Genomic DNA, 19,409 nt, shown 5'->3' with positions numbered 1-19,409 from the left:
CCCTCCACTGAATTCAAATGCAATGCTGAGCTTCAAAATTACCCCAAAGGCATTCATGAGTAAGGGCAGCTTTGGCTCCAGTGAACTGGCCTACGCTCACATCCTGGTTCTACCTCATACAAATTACTTATTGTGCTCCCTCAATCTCCTCATCTGCAAAAAACAGATTCTACACCTTGCAAGGCTGCTGTGAGCATTAAATAAAATACTTTCAATTATTTGGCCAAGTGCCTGGCACAAACACCCATTATTATTTGTGATACACAAACTCATTATTTGCACTATTATAATCTGTAGACAAAATGCAGATATAGAAGGAATATCTCTCTATAAGATTTTGTAAGTCAGAGGGAAAATGGAACGCAAATAATTCTCTGGAATGTCAATGTACTTGAAAGCACAAGCACATACGTAAATGAAAAGAAAAAAAGGACAAGGCACTTAATTAGCACTCAATATTAGCAATATTTGCCAAAAAACACTTCCTAAGTTTAGGACTTGCTTTTTTAATCTTTCCCTTAAATATCCAGATTTACTTTTATTATTTTATCATGCTGCTTATAACAAAAAAAGAAAAAAACTAAATGCCCAAAAGTTCAACTAAATTATGAACTATCTATACAACAGAACAGTATGCAACCACAAAATAAAAGTGTTATCTTTACTGATATAGGAAAAAGTGCTTGCTTCACTGCTAAATGAAAGTAAAAAGGGGTTACAAAACAAAACATAAACTATGACCTCATTTTTTAATTAAAAAACACATGGTGGGCGGGCCACAATGGCTCAGCAGGCAGAGTTCTCACCTGCCACACAGGAGACCTAGGTTCGATTCCCAGTGCCTATCAATGCAAAACAACAACAACAAAAAACAACCAAAAAAAACCACGATAAGTTCTGTTGTCATTCTTTTTTCCTTTGGGTTACATAATTTCTACCATAAACATGTATTCCTTGTGTAACAAAAGGAAAGGAAGTACAAAGAAAAGGTACAAATTCTGGAGTCAAAAATTCTGATTAAAGCAAAACTTCATGGTTTTACCATTTAAATTCAACATACTGAGCAAAAGTGTTGATTAAAACATTGATTTCCTTCTACTTGACCCATACAAACTCCAAAAGCTATATAAAGTTTCACTCTTGAACAATTTAAAGCAGAGAAAGACTGTCAAACATAAAACAGTTTCTCAAAAATAGTACAACAGCTTATGATAAATCATCTTTCTCCAAAGAGTCCAAAGCATTAAAGCTCTAATTAATTTATTAATCCTCAAAACAACATGGGCAGGTTTAGGTCTGGAATTATAGTTTACTATTTACCAGTTGAGACAAAAAGACAAATATAAGGTCATATTGTACATTCAGAATAATGAATTCAAACTTAAAATATCCCAACTTTAAGTTTCTCTAATAAACAGCAGAGGTACAGTATCTGCTGTCATTGACTTAAATGAAGGTTTTATTTTGCAGTAAGCTTGCAGAGACAAAGGAAAGTACCACCTAATAATGGCCCTATAGCAATAAAGGGTTAGATTTCCCTTCACAGTTCCACAGAAGCATATGGAGGGCTCGAAATATTAAATGGGTTCAGAAGGCAATTGGGAAACACTTCCTTGATGGAGAATCATAATATAGTTCATCATACTGAATACTCAAATACATGCCTTTACCAAACTTATTTAACAAACACGCACATTTTTCCATTATACCTATTAATAGCATGCATTACATTGTTCTGAGAGACACGAGTCGGGAAAAAGTTCAAATATGTGACCTCTAGGGCCCCTTCCTGTGCTTACAATTCTATCATTCTAAATTGCAATATAGGTTCAAGGACAAATTCCCACCTAAAACCAGTGGGGAAGCAAATACATATCCCTAGGGAAGAATTTCTGATCTCAGCATCACTGACATCTTGAGCCAAATAATTATTTTTCATGGAAGGGGCTGTCCTGTGCACTGCAGAATGTTTAGCTGCATCTCTAGTTGCATCTAGATGCCAATAACACCCTCCTTTTCCCAATTATGGCAACCAAAACTGCCTCTAGACATTATCAAATGTTCCCTGTGGGGTGAAGGTAGGGCAAAATCACAGATCTCCAATTGGGAACCAGAGTCTAGAGATGGAGATATATTTTCTTTTCAGAGAGCAAAATGTATCCAGCTCCTTCAGATACTGGAAGCCAGACCTAATTTTACTTGCAAATGAAAAACTTGTTTTATTCTTTGTAAGTTCCTAGGGATATAAAGATAATCTGGCATTGCCACCTTGCAAAAATGTCAGTAAACTCCAGAAACCCAAGGGTTAGGTTAAATAGCTGGCCAACAAGCCAAGTATTACTATAATCATGTTTGGTTCCCAGCCAATGGACCCAAAAAATGAAAAAAGAATTACTAAAACCACACTTGCACCAAAAACAGAAGCAAAAATCAGATGGGGAAGAAAAGTCTGGCCATAATGTGGGTTCTACTAAATTCCTCCTAAATCATTTCCTCATTACTCTACACAAGGAAAGAAACAGGAGGAGGAAGGATGTTTAGGGAAGTATCCATGCAGTGCTCAAGTGAGATTTGAAAATAGCTATAATTTCATCATATAAAAGACTAAGACAGGAGAATAACAAAACGGCACTCTAGAGGGTGGTAACAATATAAGAAAAAGCAAGACTGTGAAAACACAGGACACATCCTGGAGGTTAAAACATATTAATTTGAGTATTTTAAGAGAAGAAGTAAAGAAAAAGAAGACAGGTTGAAGCCAGATTATAATGGACAACCTATTTTAGCCTTTACTCAGACTTACAAAAGTAAGTTTTTCAAATGGGGAATACTTTAGAGAGACAAGCTGGGTAGGATGGGTTAAAAGAAAATAAAAAGGCAAAGATGGCAAAGACCAATGAAGAAGCTCCTACAATAACCAGACAGAATGCAAAAGGAATTTCAACCAAGGTGGTCACCACAATACAATGGTCAAAGTTTCCTTCAAAGATTAAATCTAGAAATGCCAAGGGGCTACTTAAAGTTTAGATAAGGGCCAATTAAGCGACACCAACAAAATATGTCTAGGATTTAAGGGAAGAGTGTTTCTTCCTGTCATAACTTCTCTCATTTATGAGGAAATCTTTCCATTTATGTCTCAAAAAAACTGTTCAGCTTTGATAATATCCTTTCTCAACAGCTCATACCTAGATTAATAGAATAGTCTCCTGACTGTGCCTCAGTCCTGTAGTTCATCCTATACCTTTTTATCTTTTCACTTCCCACTCTATAAGAGCCCCTAGTGCCTTTTTTTTTTTTTTTTTTTTTTTTTTAAGGAAAGACAGAGAGAAGGAAGGAAGGATAGAAGGAAGGAAGGAAGGAAGAAAGGGAAACATTTTTAAACATTTTCTTGTTTTATTGTATTCTGTTTCTCCGTTTTTGTTACATGGGCTGGGGCCGGGAATCGAACCGAGGTCCTCCGGCATAGCAGGCAAGCACTTTGCCCGCTGAGCCACCGCGGCCCGCCCCCCTAGTGCCTTTTTATTGGGTCCGAATTCCCAAAGATGAAACCTAAAATAAAATCAGGGCATATTCATCAGGTGGCATGGGACCCAGGATTCCCTGACACACATTCCCAATTCTGCATCTTTGCCTATGCTGTTTCCTCTACCTTGTATATCCTCCTCCTACCATTCTGGCCTGAACCCTTCAATAGCATCTCTCTAAAAATTTCTCCAGACTATTCAGATTCACATCTTAAACTGTATGATGCACTTAAAGTCACTATCACTCAATTCAAATTATCTAAATGCTTCCCAATTGTCAGTTTATTAATTCTATTTCTAAGACATACAAAGTTATTTAATAGCATTCTTCTTTTGCATGCTCAATAACTATTTAGAACTTAGTAACTAAGCACTATTTGGTTACAGTCATAAAAAAATTTTCATGAGGAGCAAGTAAGTTTTCTAAGCGGAGAAAGAGGAGGAAATTTCAAAGAAACTGATATATTAAAAAATTGTTAGTATTTGGGGAATGATCCACAAAATAACTTAGATGACCCACGTGATAAATGTAGTCTTCCTCTAAAGTACGGGGAGGAGAGCAGCTAGCTATGCTGTGATTTCTGAGGAAGTACTAGAAGTTACAAAGTATAGAATGTCAATTTTAAGGGAAGTACTGCAAAGTATTTCTTTTATATGAAAACAAATGCAGATTTGTCATGGAATACAATGAGGAAGGGGGGCAAGATTTTTATTGTAAAACAAAGAAATAATGTGCACCTAACACCTTCTCTATGCCAACAGGGCTTCTTTGTTGAAAAGTGTTACAATTACTAAGGGAATCAAAGCTTGACTGGAGGATGGAGGATAGGTTGTTATTGTGACTGCTGTTCATTAACATTAATTGATCTTTTACTACAGTAGCTACTGTGCTAAGTATTTTAAATATATGCTCTCATTTAATCTTCACAATAGCATTATCCTCATTTCATACATGGGAAAATTTGATGCTCAGAGAAGTTCAATAATTTGCCCAAGATCACTACTACATTGTAGAGCCAGGACTGCAACTCAAATCTATGACTCTATAGCCCATACTTCGAATTATACTAGGCAGTTTAAAGCTAGGTTTAAATTGGAAGAGCATTAACAGATTCAAATTTTAGTCCTGATAGAGGAAAGTCAATGAGAGAGAACACCAATTACCCCCTGAATATCTCCAATAAATATTTACTAAAATGCCTACAGCACTCAAAGTACCACACTAAGTGCCTACAAGGGGTTGACAAAGGCCTGCAGAGATAGACACTACTACTGTGTGATCAGGGCTCTCCATGGAGATTCCATCACAAGGCCCTGACACAGGCTAAGAAGTGGGTAGGGTGAGGGAAGGCTTCCCAGAGGAAACATCTAAACTGAAAACTCTTCAAGAATGAACAGGATCCTTAGAATTCTCGCCTGCCATGCAGGAAACCCGGGTTCAATTCTCAGCCCATGCACTTTCCAAAAAATAAACAACAACAAAAATTCAACAAATGGTGCTGCAATAACAGGATACATACATGGAAAAAATAATGAAATGTGACCCTGCCATACAGCATACAAAAAAAGAAAAAGAAAAAAATGACCAGGATTCAGCATTTCCTATACAGTAACTTCAACAACTCAAATTCAAAACCTATTCCCTACGCCAAAAACCAAATCCTGACCCTCAACATTTCCTATGTGAGTGAATCATGAACCCAATCACCCAACCCACCCTCTATCATAAATATCTCATTTAAACGTCTACGAGTGCCAGATGCAAATAACAGAGACAGGAGTCCGTGGCCTAATGCCGAAGACATTAAGAATTAGAGAAGTTTCATTACTGCCAAAATTAGAAGATACAAACTAGGCCCTAAGTTGCCCAGATGATAAAGCAATGGTCTTGTCTGAAGGGGTCAAGGAAGGTTTCCAGAAAGAGATGACACTCAAACTGAATTTTGAAGGCTGAGTGGGAGGCTTCAACAGGCAAAATGAGATAACTTCATTCCATCCTTTGTGTCACTGCCTTAGTTCAGAACCTAACTATGTATTGCAATAACAGAGGCATAGTAATCTTCCAACTGTCCTTCCATCTTCCTATCTTAGCAAGCCTCTACCACCAAACTATCATTGAAGGAAGGAAATAAATCCGAACATGCCTTGCTCCTGTTTAAAATCCTTTTAGGATAAGGGTGAACCTAAGCGCCACCAAACAGCATTTATCTGTCCCTCTTTTTTTTTTTTTTTCACATCCAGTCATATGTCCAACCTGTCTGCACTCCATTCACACTAATCTTATTTATGGTCCACACTCTTCCACACCCCTGCACCTTTGCTCATGCTAATCTTTCCTTTGAAGGCTGAGCTCCAAGATCACATGCTTTTTCAAGTAGCTCCATTCCTTGCAGGTTAAGTTAGGTGTTCTCCCTCTAGGGCCTTATTTGCACTCCCATGACAGCCTTGGCAATAGCTCATAATGGAATATAAACTCCCAATTTTGTCTCCCCTCTTTCCTTAGACTGTGTACTTCTTAAAAGGAGGATTATGGTTTACTTTATCTCTATCCCCTGCATGGACCACAGTACCTGGCAGACAGCAGACCACTACATGTTGGTTAACCTGAGCACTTTGTGCAGAATGCATCAGATGAAGACCCAATAGGAAATTAATGTGATGTCTGATCATGAAGTAACAACAGCCTAACAAGAAGCAGGCATCAACTCAATCAAGAAAGACTTAACCCACATCAAGTTCTAGTCATTTATAAGGTCAATCACCTGCACCTAGACTGGTAAGCTTGTGTGTCTGGAAAATTCTGCTACTGAGCCATGGTCACACTGTCCTGGTAAGCTTTTAAACTATGCATTTTACACTATTAAATTTGGTTAAATAAGCCTGTTGAAAATAGTATCCACTAAAATTTTAAATACAATCACCCAAACTTTTACTCAACAGTTAACATTTCTAGAAAAATTAACAAACATTCTTTGAAGTACACAGAGATGTACACACAAGGACTTTTACTGAAGAATTCTAATACCGCTGTGTGAAAAACCTCTCATACACAACCAAATGGGTGAGAAAAAGCAAGAAACATTAAGTATGACCATACTATTCTTTAAAATATATAAAAACATGGAGAAGTGTTTTGAAGGATGACTATATATCAAACTATAAATGGTGCTTATCCTACTTTTATCCAATTACTGAATTCAAATTTCCTACCAGTCTGTAGCTCACCCAAAGTACAGAGGAAAAAAAATGCATTTTATCTGTTTTCTCTTCAACAAAGCCTAGTGATACAAGTGATTCTCAACAAGTCTAAATTGGAAACTTCTTGAAAAATTCAAGCTATTCAAAAGCAAATACATTATTCTTAGGTGTCCTCAGCCAAATTCCAGGGACTTCACTCAAATCCACCCTATCCTTAAAGAGAATACTGAATTAATGGTTAAAAATAATAATAATACAGTTGCCCAAAGCCAGGGAAATATTTTAAAGTCCTTCTTTTATTCCTCTGGGTGGTGTCAAAGGGAAACTAGAAGGTATGCAGTCCAATTTTATATATATCCTTAAGGTCTTCAAATATACTCAATTCTCCAAGGTAAAGTACAAACAGTTCAATGAAACTTTCCTGACAGTTCAACTTATTAGACTAGTATTTCTACAAAGCCTCTATTCTAGCAAACTAATTTAATTAGCTTTTTGCTTCTATCCCTTCCCAACCTCCAGGTACTAGTTGAGCAGCCAAAGGCCAAAGAGCAAAAAGCCTGGATATCAATTCTTACTAATTTTTGGCTTAACATTCTGACAACAAAATTGTTATTCATCAAATGTACTAAGAAATGATGATCATGCATCTATGTGATGATGTTAAGAATTACTGATTGCATATGTAGAATGGAATGATTTCTAAATGTTGTTTTCTTTTTTTCTTTAATTAATAAAAAAAAAATTGTTATTCATCTTTTTTATTCCCCAACACTTACCCTCCAACTGCATTTAAACAGGTCTGACCTTAAGCTGCTTCCTTTTTAAAAAGGAATTATAAGGTGCAGGACTCCCATTAAGTTGGATGTCACTCAAGCAACTTTTTCCAAACAAGGGCAGAATCTTCTGCACTTAAAATTCAGAGTGAGATCTCATTTTGGATTGCTGGTTCAAGTAACAAAGAACTAGAGTTTTTGATAACATGTAGATAAAAACGCACTGAACTTACCTTCACCTTACATTTCCTGACTCACAAGTTTGGAAGGAATTGTAACTCTAAAAAGTTTGGAAGGAATTACAGATCTAGAGAGAAAAGAAGGCAAATTCTCACTCAATAACAATAAAAGATATAGCTAAATAATCCTGTTTTTCCTGGTAGTATTTGAAGGCTAAGGAAAATTCAAATGTTAAAATTCTATGAGTGGTTCAGTGGTAGCATCCTCGCATTCCACGCGGGATAACCAGGTTCGATTCCTGGAGCACGCACCCAAAAAATAAAAAATAAAAATTTTATGGAGCTGACTTAGAAATCTTAGGAAACCAAGGTTTGCAGAGTATAATATTTAGTAAGCAACTATTATTTAACTGACACACTCTTACTCAATTGGAAAACAAGAACTTAAAAGGTTTCTACCCTGAATGGTCTCTCCACATAAATGTTTATAAACCTTCATAAACAATTCTTACACGTTTCTTTCAGATTACCCAAATTTGCTTTTCACTCATAAGTATGGATTCGAGCTCTCTACTTCAGTGAAGTCTATTTCCTCATAGTTTTTTTTTAGCTTTGCCTCCATTTTGGCTTTACCTCTATCCCATTTCTTAAAGGAAAAAGCTTTTAAACATAAAGCAAAAATATTTATTTCAACCCATTTGTAGTCCAGGCCTTCTGGTAAATCATACCTAATTGCCTTAGTTTTGCCTATATATTTTACACTGTATCCTAAAGAACAGACATATAATGCAGGAACAAATGATAACTGAATAGTTATCCTAGCAACCAAGTATACTGACTGGTCTTTTCTTCTGACCCACAATTCTTCCCTCAGTCTGCAAGAATATCATTTACCTACCAATTTTCCTGGTGGCCTTCAAATGATGGTGACCTGTAGTACAGTGGGATATCTGTCTTTTCTAACTCATACTGTCTTTTCTAACCTTATTGTGATTCAGGTGAGTTTTGAGCTCACATTTCAGGTAATAAGTAAGGATGAAGGAGTTTGTTTCTTAGATTAGTCTATGCTAGGAATATTTTTGCACAACATTTAATGTACCCAGAACCTAATGTGCAACTTATTAAGATAGAAATTATAATTTAAATATGCATCTTCAAAACAACAAAAGGACTCAAAAGTAATTTTAATATAAATTTCCAAGAAATAGTTAAAAGTCTTATTTTAGGGGAAAGATATGGTCCAAATCCTCTACACAGACACAGTTGGCAGGCCAGGTGTTAGGGGCCACATGAGACACCTATACTGTACTCCATAAAGTGAGCAAGTAAAGGTATGCTGATGTAAAATAGTTTCTTGAAACCTAGAACATTCTAACCAATCAAGGTAGAGAAATTTACTTAAAAAGGAGAAAGAGCACAAAGAAAAGGTGTTTAAAAACTCTAAATAAGCCACTCTATGATGTGATTTGCTCTGGATAATCAGCCTAAGACCATAAACTTAGTCTGCACTATTCCCTTTTATCCAAATTTAAAGGAAGGGGTAGAGGGGAGACTTCGGAAAAACCCCTTACTTTTAAAACATACATACTTCTCCAGGATGGAGAACATTTAATTTGTGTATCGTGGTTCTCACCAAGAAGAAAAAGTAAACCCTACCAAATCTTCCAAGGAAGTTGAATAAATAAAATAGAAGAGGAATAGGCATTACTCTGCAAACTCAAGGTTTTCTATAACTACTATTTAAAGAATCCAATATGGATTAGCTTGGTTTAAGAACATTTCAAAACTGCTTTTCTAGTATAACAAGGTAACCAAGTTTTACTTACAAAAGAACCTAACTAGAACTCAACTCAACACTAAAATATCTTTCTCAAACAAGGACTGCCAACCACAAGGAAACTACGTTTAAAGATTACACGAATTCGGTCATATCAAACAAAAATCTTGAAAACTTGTTATTCACTTTAAAATACAAAATTAAAATTATTCAGTGGTCAACCCAATAAAATCCAGAGGATGTGCAAATATTGAAATAAAATAGTATTAGCAGCATTTTAAAAGGAAAGAAAACAATGAGAGTAGTTTTATTCTTTTCTAACTTCCAAATTTCTCCTCAACAGATAAGTCTCCTAACAATGAGAGTGCTGAATAAGTTTAACCATGGATATAAAGTGTGTAGGCGGGAAGAAAAAAACATCAGACAAAAATTTAACATCTCACTTTGATAGCACTAAAGACAAATGTTAATGTTTCAAATAACGGCTTTCACATAGGTGCAGGAACACCTCCAAACAGGACCATCAATGAATGAACTATTTATTCACTTCAATGGAGTCAACGTGGATAGAATGACAAAAAACCAACCCTACCTCACCAAAGGCTCTAACAAAACTTAATTGATAATTCTCTTAACTGTTTACAGACACATCACAAATACTTATTACTTAATATACTTAAGTGAAGCAGCCATCAAAGATCATGTTCATCATAATACAGAATACCTACCTTGGGCATTACAACATCTAATATTATCTCCCAAATAGTTCACATAACAGAAACAAAAAGTTACCCATCTCAATTTATAAGATCACTAACAAATACATAAAACATGCTACTGGCATAGAAATTTCATAGTTAAATCTAGAGGATAAACCTAATGGAAATTCAATTCAGGTAGTTCTCCCACATTTATAATACATTTTTAAAATTCCCAAGGGATGACCATTTTTTACCTTGCCTTATTTTTAGAACTACTCATCACACTGCACATATCATATGACATGATGTAACTGTTAGCAAAGAAAATGGCCCAAACCACTAAAAACATACATGAGTAAGAGGATAGAGATCAAGTCATACCTAAGAATCACTACATTTCATATTTGCTTTAAAAAAAATTTTTTAATTCACAATAATTTTTAATAGGAAAAGTGGTAGTAACCTATATAAACAGCAGAGAAATATATTTATTTTATAAAATGGCACTTTATCCAATCTATGTGGAAAACTGACATATAAATGAAGTAGGATAACATTCTTGCTAAACCTACACAGGATTAAAAGCAAAAATTCTCTAAATCAAAAATACAACAGAAATGTTAATGAAATACCGTTAGAAAACAATTATACTCAAAAGTATATACTGTTAGAAAAACAGAAAAAGAAAAACAGTTTAACTGACAATGCCTGCAGACAATTAAAAATTTCTACACTGGTCAGACAATATGTCAGAAAAGGAACCAAGCACATCTTATGGGGGGGGGGGGGAGACATGCACAGCCACTTAAGCCTTTGTAAATAGTGGTACTTCAGATGACCTAAAAAAGCAAGGAAAATAGAAACTACATGACAATCTGAAAAACGGAAAATACAATATATTATAATGTACTATTTTCCATACTTCAAAGTAGTTTCGAGATGAAGTTCAGTTAAACAATCTATAACTATATCATGATTATGCAAGGCAAAGATTATGTAATTTTATCGTTTATTTAAAAATGTTTTCCAGACTCGAAAACTAAAACATTTTGATCTCTCCAACGGGAAGGAGGGAAGTTCCTCCGGGCTACAATTTAAAAATATTATCACACACCCCAAACAAACAAAAAAACACAATGATCGCTAGCCACGTGACAAAAGAGATGGCAACACTAGGATTGTGAATGGAGGGGAGAGAGGCGAGGCCGGAGGACTAGGGAGATTTCTCGGAACTTTGGGGCCCGCGGGATTCGGATCTCCCGATCCATGAGGTATCAAACTGTAAGCCCTATAAGTTGTATGGTTAACACTCCCAAATACAATTTTATTAGGAGGTCACTAAAAATGCTCCAACGCCTCCGGAATAAAGCGGGGGGGGGGGGGATCGAGGGGGAGGAAAAAGCAATTTAAAGTGGCGCCATCATGTCACCCCTTCTCCCCTAAGGCAATCAATAACCAATAGTTAAGTAACGTGTTTTTCTAAAAAGCCGCACTGGGATCCTGACATTGGAAAACAAAAGAATTTTTAGGTAAAACATAAAGATAGAGCGATTATCGTATGGAAAACAATCAAACTGTTTGCTGAGAATCAAAAGACCGTCAGCCGGAAAACAGGCCCCCCCAAAAGGCAGTAAGATTCCAACTCACCTAAAAGCAAATAAATATCTTTTCCTCTTTAGTTCAAAATAAAAAGACCGCCCAAAGGGGACTAGATTTGAAAACGAATGTGACCTCAACTTACAGGCATCAAAAATAACAAATTAATGAAATAAATATTCATCCCGCTAAACAGAGTTGTGATACAAACCGTGAAACGGCGCAAGATGTGTTTCGAGCAGAAAAAGGCCTTTAGAGTCAAGATAAGTTCAAGGTAAGAGCCAGAGTTTGTTCAGGGTTTTTAAACGGGAATAAATCACGTTCTTAAGGCCGCATTTTTAAATAGAACGCCAAAGGAAAACCTGGCGAACGAGGCGGCAGCTGGTGGGGAAAGGCCCCCGCACACCCCCGCCCTTGGGGCGACTCCCAGCCCCGGACCCGCAGCAGGGAAGCCCGAGAGGCCATTTAAAGTTCCGGGGATTTTTGCTCCCCTGCCCTGCCTTTCTAGTTACAACTAACAAAGAGAGGGAGAAATGGGAACCACAGGGAGAGCGAGGAGAAGGAGAAAGGGCAGCGGGAGGAGGAGGAGAGGAGCAGCAGCAGCACCTACCACGTGATGGAGGAGCGTAGCCCGGGCGGATTCAGCCCCACAAAATGGGCGCAGTTTGCAAACAGCCCCCCGGCCTGGGCGCCGAGGGCTGGCGGCGGCGGGCGGAGGCGCGCGGCAGCGGCTCCGGCCCGGACCCGCCGCTCTCCTCCCCCCCGGCGCCCGGAGCCGCCCTGACTTTCCGGGCGGGGGGGCGAGGCGGAGGGGGAGGGGAAGGCGGCGGCGACGGGGAGCGGCTGCTTTTTCTTCTCTTTCGGGCCTTTTCCCCGGCCTTCCTCTGCTCCGACGGGACCTGGGCACGGCCGGGGGCCGCAGCCCGGCCGGGAGAACGGGCGGGGGCAGAGGGTGAAGCCGCCCCCCCAGCCCCGCACAAACAAGCGCCGCCGCCGCTTGCAGCCCGAAGCCCGCACCCCGGCCGCCACCCCTAAATGCCTCTTCTCGGCCGGGGAGCGCGCTCTGACGGCCCCCTGCGCCGCCGCGGCGAGAAGAGTCGGCTTCGTTACGGTGCTCGGTTCTCCCGCCGGCTCGGCAAGCGGTGGCGGCGGTGGCGGCGGCACTGGGAAAATGGCGGCCGAGCTCCTTTTCCCTCCCCCCCTTTAATCTGAAGCGGAGGGAGAATGGAGCGAGCAAGCGAGCGGGCGAGCGCCGGGGACACGGGGAGGAGGGACACCAGCGCCTCCGTCGGCTGCGGCAGCGGCTGCGAAGGGCCGCTCCGCCCCGGCGCGCCGCCAGGGGGCGCCCGCCGCGCCGCCCCCGCGGGCCGTGAGGAGGCGCGGCCGCCGCCTCAAGTCATGGCTCCTCGCCGCGGCTGCTGTTCCTGGTCCTCCATCTGCGGAGGCCGCGGCGCCGGGACCCAGCTGTTCCCAAAGGTGCGGCGACGACGCTGCACTGCGGCAGGCTGGAGCGGAACCCTGGCTCAGGCCGAGGTGAGGCTAACCTGAGGCACCGACGCCGTCACATCCCCTCCGCGCTGGGAGTGGTGGTGCCGCGCGCCGGCTGTTGAGGGGCTAGGCGGGCCAGCGCGGCTGAACGACAGGACGTGAGCGAGAAACTTATCTGCACTATGTAATAAATAGGATACTGCAGTAGGTGCCACACTATTCTAGAGCTAAATGCGCGCTGAATCGAGGAGCAAGGTCTCTGACCAGTGAAGCGCTTTCTGCCGCCCTTTGTCCTAGCAACCATCCTCTGTACACTGCAGCACGTCTGGGCACTAGCCCCAGCACCGCGCTCCGCAGCCGCCAGAGTTGGGGGGGGGCACGTCGCCACTGCGCAGGCGCGAGCCAGGGTCCGCGTCGGGCCAGCCCGGGAAGGGGCGTCCAGGAAACAGAAGGGAAGTGATGGGCCACCAGCGCCGAGCCCGCTGGGAACTGTAGTTCTAGTTAAGAGGCACAAATCTTGTTTTGGGTGTCATAGTTGGCAGGTCCTCTCAAATAGGCAAATGGCATTACACAATGAGTATTTTTGTTTCCTATCGCGATCAAAAGGAAGTTCACTGCTATGCTAAAAGTTTAAGAGAACTCCACAGAGAAAATCTAATCTCACAACAAAATGCGAACATACCACTTTCCTGCCAGAGATGTTAATAAACTGGTGGCACACCTTATTTCTCATTTCCAGTTTTTTATTTTATTCCTTTTCCCAACCAAGGACTTAAAATAAAAGAGTTTCTTTTACAACGTGGAACTTTCTCTAGATTTAAAAAATTCAAAAGTATATTGCAAAGTGTCACTCTTGCACAAACTGCAACTCCACTATCCTTGAAAACTAAAGAAAAGTTGCCAAAAGATGTTCAGTGCTTTGAGATTTAGAAAAGAAATTCTAGTTTTCATGAAATGTTATTTTAAACGACTGAAGAAAAAAATGGTTCCAACAACTAATTTGTCAAATTCAGCAGATGAGAAGGGTATGCTTTGCTACCAAAAAGGAAGATGGGAAATGCACAATACTTTTTTGTGGCTTACCAGAACCAATATCCGGTGGTATACGTCACTTCTGCTAGTCAAAAAACACCCTCACTAACATTACAAAATGGTTTTAGCCTGCCACAAAGTTACACTAATGCACTCAGGTCATATAGCATCTGCACCTATATCTTTATCCATTTGTACCCTCTCAATCATAGTCATGGTTCTCAAATACTAAAAGCAGGCAACCAAGACAGTCACAAGATCAGATTATACAAAGAATAAACTAATGTATGTGTCCAATCTCTATAATTCTGGGGAAATTTTTTTGCTGAATAAAAAATGTACACACACACACACAGCTCCACATAAATAGTATAATTCCACAAAACACAGCAGAAGGATGTTAAATACACAATTCAAGCACCAACAGATGGCGACCTAGAGCCCTAATCCGAAGATTCTTAAATCTAAATTAGCAGAATGAAAAACACCAAATAAGGCAAAGCCTCCTGCAATGTATACTTAAATACTGTGTTCAAAGACACTCCACAAAATAATTTAAAAACTCAACTGCTAGATTTAATTAGGGCCCCCCAAATAACCAAGGTTATGAAATACAGTTTTTTTCACGGATTAGGAGAAAGGTGGGAAATGTTCACTGTGTTTGGAGGAAATTTAAACTTTAACCTTCCCTTCCTTTCATTGCTTAGCCCAAGAGTCGGGAGTACACAGTGTTTACGGCCCTTAAATCAGTCAACCTGTTTTACATTCTTATCTCACGTCAGATCTCTTTCTGCCTTGGCACTGATAGATACAAATAAGGGCATTCAAAGGTGACCCACTATTGACACAAAATTCTTAAGGGAGAAATATTTTTTTTAATATTTTAATTGATAAAACAACATGCAAACATACAAAAATTCTTAACATACACACATTCCATACATGGTGTACAATCAGTGCCTCACAATATCATCACACGGTTGATATTTTTAACATTTACATCACTCCAGAAAAAGAAGTAAAAAAGAAACCTCATACATACCATACCACTTACCCTTCCCTCTCATTGACCAGTAGTATTTCCATCTACCAAATTTGAGAAATATTTTTTAATACCTCCTCCCACACACATACACACACACAAAAAGGATATGAAGACTGATTAAACACACACATATTACTCACTTTTCAAATCACTCTTGGAATGGTCATTGTGTTTGACTCCTCGTCCACTTTAGCCTATTCTAACTGGTTAGTCCTCATTCTCTTTGCCAATGATCGGTTAGGAATGGGCATGGAACCCAATCTTGGCCAATGAGACATCAGTGGAAGTTCCCTGGGAGCCTCCAAGAAAGAACTGTGAGAAAAGCTTCTTAAATCCTAAAGCGACAAAGGAGATAATACTCTCTTTTCCTCAGACAGTGCTAAACGTTAACACCTGGAAATGCTTCAGTAACCTTGCAACAAACCTGAAAATGCCACCAACATCAAAAAGGCAGAATGAAGAATTGGCAAGAACCTTGGTTCCCGGTGACAACACTAAGTCTTTTTATCAACCAATCCTTAAATCTGCCCAACACCTGGACTTCCAACTATGAGAACAATGTAGCAATAAATATTTCTTTATTATTTAAGCCTATTTAAAATAGGTTTCCTAAACCTGGTGCCAAAAGCATACTACTTAATTTCTCATATTTTATATTATTTGTAGTGCATTCATTTATGATTATTTGTAGTCATAATTTATATGACTAATCTTGTTTGTCCTCAGAAAAGCTCTTCTCTCCTTATACACAACTCAATACCTATCCATGTCTTTATCTATGTGTTCCCTCTGCCTAAAAAAAGAGAACCCGCCCTCCTCACCATCATTCCTTGTCTAATCCCCACCACTACCAATCCACCTCCAGATTTATATTTCATTCAAGATATATATACTCCACCACCACGCAGTTATCACTTAACTTCTCTTAATAACATAAGTAACTGGCACTATATTACCCTGCACTTAGTTAAGTGTTCTCTGTAATTCCTCTGAGGTTATTTCATACAACAGTTTTATCCCCTAAAGCCTGCCTGAATGCCCTTGAAGGTAGGAACTATGGTTATTTCAATTTCAGATCTTTTACTCGTCTATACAATAAAAACAATCCAAAAAGGCACTCTCTAATTTTCCTACCACAGACATTTTCACAAGCCCAAAATTCCAAAGCAGAATATTTGATCACAAATTCAGTACTTTGTATGTCCAAACTAATCTCCAAAGGTGTGTTTCTCAAATGCTAAAGTAAATTTGGTTTGAAATCTAGTGATCAAGGGGGGCGAGGGGTAAGGGGTATGGTAAGTATAATCTTTCTTTTTCTTTTCTGTTATCGTTTTATTTCTTTTTCTATTGTCTTTTTGTTTCTTTTTCTGGATTGATGCAAATGTTCTAAGAAATGATGAATGTGCAACTAAGTGATGATATTGTGAATTACTGATTATATATGTTGGTGTTTTATTTGGTTTAATTTTTTTAATTAATAAATAAATTTTTAAAAATTAAAAAATTAAAAATAAAAAGGTGTGTTTCTGTTAAGACAAAGAAATACTACATGACCTGGCAAGTCTACTCCTAGGTATATACCCAAAAGAACTGAAAGAAGGGACTCGGATATCTGAACAATGTCCACAAGCATTATTCATAATAGCCAAAAAGTGGAAACAACCCAAGTGTCCCTCAATAGATGGATAAACAAAATGTGTATATACATACAGTATAATATTCTTGTCCTAAAAAAAGGAATATGTGATAAATGACTATATCTCAATAAAATCTGCAAAAAAAAAAGGAATGAAGTACTGATCATACTACAACATGAATGAACCTTGAAAACATTATTGCTAACTGAAAGAAGCCAGATGCAAAAGAACAAATATTGTACGATTCCACTTATAAAAACAGAAGTAGATTAAAGGTGACCAGGGACCGGGGGACGGAGGGGAAATACGGAGTTACTGCTTAATGGGTACAGAGTTTCTGGTTTGAGTGATAAAGATGTTTTGTTAACAGACAGTACTGATGGTAACACAACACTGTAAATGTAATTAATACCACTGAATTATTCACTAAAAATGGTTAAAAGAGCAAATTTTATGTTTTAGATGTTACCAAAAAAAAAAAAGAACAAGAATGCGGTTTTTTGCACTAAAAACAAACAAGGACAAAATTCCAAAGCCTAGACCATTTAAGTTTCAAAGGGACAAGGGCCCCAGTTTTTGGTATTTACCATTTCGTCCCAGGGACCTACTCCGGAACCTGAAACTAAAATGGTACTTCATAAGAATTTGCAAAACAAATGAAAAAGGTATAGCATGGTAATTAAGACACTGGGCTTCAGGGGCAACATTAGTTTGAATCCTGACTCCAACATTTACCAGCTCTGTAACTTTGGGCAATATACTTAACCTATAAGCCTCAGTTTCTGCTCTGTAAAATGGAGATAATAATAGTCCTACCTCCTAAGTTTTACTGTATTATTATTACTACTACTATTACAATTAATGATGAAGCTATTTTCCACAGTTCTGTAATTGAGAGGTTAAAATACTAAGTAAGCAAAGGTGAGCACCTCTTTCCTAGTCCAAACTGCAAATCTCCATCTACAGAATCCAGCAATGTTTTCATTAATAAACCCATAATACCGTGGATAAAAATACTCTGAGCTCTCTAAAAGCATATTCTAATTCTGAGGATTATTTTATATAAGGCACATAAACATATTTCACCAAAAACTTAGTGAACACATATTAAGGTCAAGACCATCTTCCAAATATCAAAGAAATGAACACATCGAACTATTAAAAAGACAATTTTAAAATTATATCATGACTGCCAGGATGAGCTGGGATCCAGCATCACGGTAAGCCTTCTTGACCAAAAGGGGGAAGAGAATAATGAGACAAAGTTCAGTGGCTGAGAGATTTCAAACAGAGCTAAGAGGTTATCTTGGAGGTTATTCTTAATGCATTATATAGATATCCCTTTATAGTTTATGGTGTATTGGAGTGGCTGAAGGGAAAAACTTGAAACTGTTGAGCTGTGTTACAGCTGCCTCGATTCTTGAAGATGACTGTATAAAGATACAACTTTTACGATGTGACTGTGTGATTGTGAAAACCTTGTGTCTGATGCTCCTTTTACTCAGGGTATGGACAGATGAGTAGAAAAAAATATATGGATTAAAAAAATAAATAATAGGGGAGATAAGGGGTAAAATAAATTGAGTAGACGGAAATATTAGTGGTCAATAAGAAGGAGGGGTAAGGGATATGGGATATATGTGTTTTTTTATTTCTTTTTCTGGAGTGATACAAATGTTCTAAGAAATGATCATGGTGATACACATACAACTATGTGATGATATTGTGAGCCACTGATTGTATACCATGTATGGACTGTATATGTGTGAAGATCTGTCCTTAAAAATATTTTTTAATTACATCATGAAAGTAACATCTTTAAACTGAAACTGATGGGCGCTTTTATTTAATATTTGATATTAATATTTAATTATAAACCAGAATAAACTGAACCAAAGTTAAAGAATTTAAATTTTAAAATTGTGGATATAAAGAAATAGGAAAGCCATCTAGATCAACCTCTACATTTATTACTAGGGATATAAGATCACAAGAGTCGTTAAGAGATTGCTCAAAGCTGAAGGACACACTGGTTTTGGAGTCTTCGTCTCTGATTCTCACTTTTCCCATTCTATCAACTGCCTTCCAAAGTCATAATCACTTGGGGAAACAGAAGTGCAAACATGATAAAGATATTAAAGCCAAATACAGGCATACCTCCTTTCACTGTGCTTCACTTAGTGTATCTGGCAAGTACTGCATTTTTATAAATTAAAGGTCTGTGGCACCCTGGCATCAAGCAAGTCTGTCAGTGCCACCTTCCCCACAGTATGTGCTCACTTCATACCTCTGTGTTACATTTTGGTAATTCTCACAATATTTTTAACCTTTTCATTATCTTTCTGTTAATGGTGATCTGTGATCTGTGATGTTACTATTATAATTGTTTAGGGGTGCCACAAACCACGCCCATACGAGACCGCGAATTTAATTGACAGATGTTGTATGTGTTTTCCACA

The 19,409-nt window shown here is 38.5% G+C and overlaps 1 protein-coding gene across 6 annotated transcripts in view; it reads right to left on the bottom strand.

Annotated features, from left to right (window-relative positions):
* KANSL1 (KAT8 regulatory NSL complex subunit 1) overlaps window positions 1-19,409 on the bottom strand; it is a 217,889-nt gene that overhangs the window by 170,512 nt on the left and 27,968 nt on the right. Inside the window, exon 1 of one of the 6 annotated variants that reach the window (XM_077164031.1) lies at window positions 13,293-13,560. The exons of 4 other annotated variants lie outside the window; for them this stretch is intronic. The gene's annotated coding sequence lies outside the window, so the exon portion shown is untranslated. Of the gene's footprint in view, window positions 1-12,358; window positions 12,471-13,292; window positions 13,561-19,409 lie in introns of those variants that run through there. One more of the 6 variants, XM_077164030.1, reaches the window with a different exon arrangement.

Source organism: Tamandua tetradactyla, chromosome 6, assembly GCF_023851605.1.
Source record: "Tamandua tetradactyla isolate mTamTet1 chromosome 6, mTamTet1.pri, whole genome shotgun sequence".
In the NCBI taxonomy this organism is placed as follows: domain Eukaryota; kingdom Metazoa; phylum Chordata; class Mammalia; order Pilosa; family Myrmecophagidae; genus Tamandua; species Tamandua tetradactyla.
This window is presented reverse-complemented; position numbering and strand designations above follow the sequence as displayed.